This window comes from Pan troglodytes, chromosome 20 (assembly GCF_028858775.2).
Source record: "Pan troglodytes isolate AG18354 chromosome 20, NHGRI_mPanTro3-v2.0_pri, whole genome shotgun sequence".
In the NCBI taxonomy this organism is placed as follows: domain Eukaryota; kingdom Metazoa; phylum Chordata; class Mammalia; order Primates; family Hominidae; genus Pan; species Pan troglodytes.
The window spans coordinates 54,630,434-54,635,857 of record NC_072418.2 but is presented as its reverse complement, the minus strand read 5'-3'; positions in this window follow the sequence as shown (position 1 = coordinate 54,635,857).

Sequence of the window (5,424 nt, the reverse complement as noted above, 5' to 3'; positions counted from 1 at the left end):
TGGTTTTCAGCATTGCTGAAGTCTTAGCTAATTCAATTAAAAACAAACTAAAAAGGTATGCATATTGGAAAGGAAGAAAAAAAAAACTATTTTGTTCACAACTGACATGATCATCTAGGCAGAAAATCCAAAAGATTGGATAACAAACATTCCTGGAAGTAATAAGTGATTATAGCAGGGTTGCAGAGTACAAAAAAAATCAATCACTTTCCTAGATACCAACAGTGAGCAAATGGAATTTGAAATTAAAAACACAATACTATTTACATTATGTCCCTCAGAAATGAAACACTGAGTAAAAATCTAACAAAATATGTACAAGATCTATATGAGAAAAACTACAACACTCTGATGAAAGAAATTATAGAAGAACTAAAGAAATTGAGAGATAGTCCATGTACAGGGCTAGGAAGATTCAAGATTGTCAAGATGTCAGTTTTCCTCAATTTCATCTTTGGATTCAGTACAATCCCAATCAAAATTCCAGCAATTTATTCTATGGATATAACAAACTGATTCTAAAGTTTACATGGAGAGAGAAAAGACCCAGTATAGCCAACATAATATTGAACAAGAAGAGCAAAGTTGGAGGACTGACACCATCTGATTTCAAGACATACTGTAAAGCTACAGTAATCAAGACAGTGTACTACAGGCAAAAGAACAGACAAATAGATCAATGGAACTGAATAAGAGAGCCCAGAAATAGGCTCACATTAATATTGTCAAGTGATCTTTATCAAACGAGCAAAGGCAATTCAATGAAGAAAGTCTTTTCAACAAATGGTTCTGGAATGACTAGACATCCATATGCAAAAAAGTAAATTTAGAAACAGACCTTACGTGCTTTGCTAAAATTAACTTAAAATGGATCACAGACCTAAATGTAAAAGACAAAACTATAAAACACCTAGAAGATAACATAGGAGAAAATCTAGATGACGTTTGGTTTGACAATGACTTTGTAATTACAAAACAAAAGGCATAATCCGTGAAAGAAAGAATCAAGAAGGCAATTCTTATTAAAATTGAAAATTTCTGACTGGGCATGGTGGCTCACACCTGTAATCCCAGCACTTGGGAGGCTGAGGTGGGAGGATCACTTGAGCCCAGGAATTTGAGACCAGCCTAGGCAACAAAGTGAGACCCCCATTTCTGCAGAAAATAAATGATTAGCTGGGCATAGTGGTGCATACCTGCAGTCCTAGCTACTTGGGAGGATGAAGTGGGGGGATCACTTGAGTCCATGAGGTTGAGGCTGCTGTGAGCTGTGATGGTGCCACTGCACTCCAGTATGGGTGACAGAGTGAGACTCTGTCTCAAAAAAAAAAAATCTAAAAAAAAAAATCTGCTCTTTGGGAGAGTGTTGCAGGAGACATATCAGATAAAGGACTGTTATCCAAAATATGCAAAGAACTCCTAAAACTCAACAATAAGGACACAGAAAGCCCATTTTAAAAATGGGCCAAGCCCTTAACAGGCACCTCAAGAAGGAAGATATACAGATGCCAGGTTAACATATGAGAGGGTGATACACATCATATATCATCAGGGAAATGCAAGTTAAAACAATGAGATACCACCCTACACCTATTAGAAATGGCCAAAATCCAGAACACTGACACAACCAAATGCTGGCAAAGACATGGAACATCCTCATTCATTATTGGTGGGAATGCAAAATGATACAGCCACCTTGGAAGAGAGTTTGGCAGTTTCCCATGCAACTAAACATATGCTTACCATACAATCCAGCAATCATGTTCTTTGGTATTTATCCAAACAAGTTATAAACTTCTGTCCACACAAAAACCTGCACATGGATGTTTATAGCAGCTTTATTTATAATTGCCCAATTGGGAAGCAACCAAGATGTTTTTCAGTAGGTGAATGGATAAATAAATGATGGTATATCCAGACAGTGGACATTATTCAATGCTAAAAAGTAATGAGCTATCAGTCTATGAAGACACGGAGGAAACTTTAAATGCATCCTACTAAATGACAGATGCCAATCGTAAAAGGCTACATACTTAATGATTTCTACTATATGACATCCTGGAACAGGAAAAAACTATAAAGACAATGAAAATATCAGTGGTTTCCAGGGGATAGGGAGGAGGTAGGGGTGAATAGGCAGGGCATAGAGAATTTTTAGGGCAATGAAACGAATCTGTATGATACTGTAATGGTGAATACAAGTCATTATACTTTTGTCCAAACCCACTGTATTAGTCTGTTATCTTTTTTCTTTTTTTTTGAGATGGAGTCTCCCACTGTCGCCCAGGCTGGAGTGCAGTGGCGCGATCTCGGCTCACTACAAGCTCCGCCTCCTGGGTTCACGCCATTTTCCTGCCTCAGCCTCCCGAGTAGCTGGGACTACAGGCGTCTGCCACCACGCCTGGCTAATTTTTTGTATTTTTAGTAGAGACGGGGTTTCACCGTGTTAGCCAGGGTGGTCTCGATCTCCTGACTTTGTGATCCGCCCATCTCGGCCCCCCAAAGTGCTGGGATTACAGACATGAGCCACCGTGCCTGGACAGTCTGTTTTCATACTGCTGTAAAGAACTGCCTGAGACTGGGTAATTTATAAAGGAAAGAGGTTTAATTGACTCAGAGTTCAGCATGGCTGGGGAAGCCACGGGAAACTTTTACAATCATGGCAGAAGGGGAAGGGGAAACAAGCCACCTTCTTCACAAGACAGCAGGAAGGAGAAGTGCCCAGTGAAGGGGGAAGAGCCCCTTATGAAACCATCAAGATCTCATGAGAACTCACTCACTACCACAAGACCATCATGGAACTGCCCCTGTGATTCAATTACCGCCACCTTGTGTCTCCCTTGACACGTGGGGATTATGGGGATTACAATTCAAGGTGAGATCTGGGTGGGGACACAAAGCCTAACCATATCACCCGCTGAAAGTAAAACACCAAGAATGAACCCTAATGTAAACTGTGGGCTTTGGATTAATGATGTATCTGCGTAGGTCTATCAACTGTAAGAAATATATTACTGTGGTCGGGGATGTTGATAACGAGAGGGGTTGTGCATGTGTAGGGGCAGTGGATTTATGGGAAATCTCTGTATTTTCTTCCCAGTTTGCTGTGAATCTCAAATTGCCCTAAAAAATAAACTCTAGGCCACGTACAGTGGCTCATGCCTATAATCCCAGCACTTTAGGAGGGCAAGGCAGGAGCATTGCATGAGCTCAGGAGTTCAAGACCAGCCTGGGCAACTTGGTGAAACCCTGTCCTTACAAAAAATACAAAAATTAGCTGGGCATGATGGCACAAGCCTGCAGTCTCAGCTACTCAAGAGGCTGAGGTGGGAGAACCACCAAAGCCTGGGAAGTCAAGGCTGCAATGAGCCGTGATTAGTGCCACTGCACTCCAGCCTGGGTGACAGAGTGAAACCCTGTCTCAATCAATCAATCAATCAATAAACACTATGTTAATAAAATAATGAGGCAGCCCCTTATGTACTAATGTGATACTATTTTTGTATCTTACGGCCTAGAATTTACCCACACCTAGCTGGAAGGATGAAAGGATGACTGAGAAAAGGATTATTTTAGCTGAATGAATGAATTGCTGCCCACATTTGTTAATAAAGTAGGGGGAAGAATACTGGGTAGGCAGCTGGCAGTCTCCAGGGGAGCTTACGCCTTTGGGTACTCAACAGTCTCTACACTCTTCTCCCCAAACAGAAAAAGTGGTCCTGTTCTTCCCATGGACACTATCCCCAGAGTTTTATTTTGGACTTCCAGATTCGAGCAAGTCTAGAAATGTTTATTGGTGGTGAATGTCCCATAAACACCAAGAATCCTCAGCTTCTGAAGACCCCAGTACACAAGGGTGCAATTGGAACTGAGAATCCACAATGGCAACTTCCAATGAAGAAAAGAAAAATGGGGAGGATGCAGCAGGCACTGTTCCAGTGCAATTAACCAAGGCCAGTGGGAAGGAAAGTAAGACTCCTCTGTCCTGGCAGTGGAGGAAGGCTGTTAACTAGCCAATCTAGAAACCCTGGTTCTCCTGTTTCAAGGTCATAAGCTGTTCTTGGCTCCAGGTTTCTCCTTCTTGGGTTTTCTCTTTGTTCCTTATTTTCTATGGCCACAACTTAGTCGGGCATTAAAGGGTATACTTTTCTTAGGAACTGGAAAGCATTTATAGGAGTCAAGAATGCAAATGAACTAAGTAAACTTCTCTGTTTTGGAAATGTTGGAAATGTAAATAACTTTAGGGGAAACAGGAGGGAAAGGGAGAAGCGGTGGAGTGAGTGAGGACGCTGATAACACGACTGCCTCATATTCGTGTAGAGTTCTGTCTTTTGCCAGTGCATCCGGAATGTATGTTCCGCACCGAAGGACCATTTCTGAGTGGTCATTTCCTGTAAGCAAATTAAAGGGCTGAGTACCTTTGTGGGTTGATTTATTTCAAAACAAAGGCGTGAGGCAACAGTTAGCCATGGTACTTTCCTTAAAGCAGAAGCTCAAAACCAGAAATTGATGAAAAAGTAAGCCACATGAGTATTTCTAAATATTGTGTGCTTGAGGATGGGTGTTTACTGGACATGGTCTGGTTCATGTAATGAGGGTTGGAGATAATTTTGATTTGACATTAAAACTTCTCACTTGACACCTAGGTGATACTATTGTTTATTGATTCATTTATTCAATGAGTATTTAATGAATGTCTATTACATATCAGACAGTATTTTACACATAGAGGATGGGGTTCAATCAGCAAACCATACAGACCAAAATCCCTGACTTCAGAGAGCTTACATTTTCGTTGTTTAAAAGAAACTGTATCTCCAAAGGCTGTGCTCTAGGATAATAACAACAAGAAGAACAAAAATCAGAAATTAATAAATAAATAAAAGAAAGCATTTCAAGTTTCATACTTTTTTTTTTTCAGACAAAGTCTCACTCTTGTCCCCTAGGCTGGAGTGCAATGGCAGAGTCTTGGCTCACTGCAACCTCCACCTCCCGGGTTCAAGCAATTCTCCTGCCTCAGCCTGCTAAGTAGCTGGGATTACAGGTGTGCACCACCATGCCCAGCTAATTTTTGTATTTTAAGTAGAGATGGGGTTTTACCATGTTGGCCAGGCTGGTCTCGAACTCCTGACCTCAGGTGATCCACCCTTCTTGGCCTCCCAAAGTGCTTGGATTACAGGCATGAGCCACTGCATCCAGCCAAGTTTCATACTGTTTTATAACTTTTAAACAGTTATTATACTATTTTATGCCGATGAGTTTGACAGTTTGAATGAAATGGCCAAACTCCTTGAAATTCAGTTTACCAAAACTGACAGATAGGAAAAAACAAAAAAACAAAAACAGAAGAGTCTAATCACTGTTAAAGAAAACAAACTTGTTATTAAAAATCTTCCCAGAAAGAAAACACAAGACCAAGTTGGC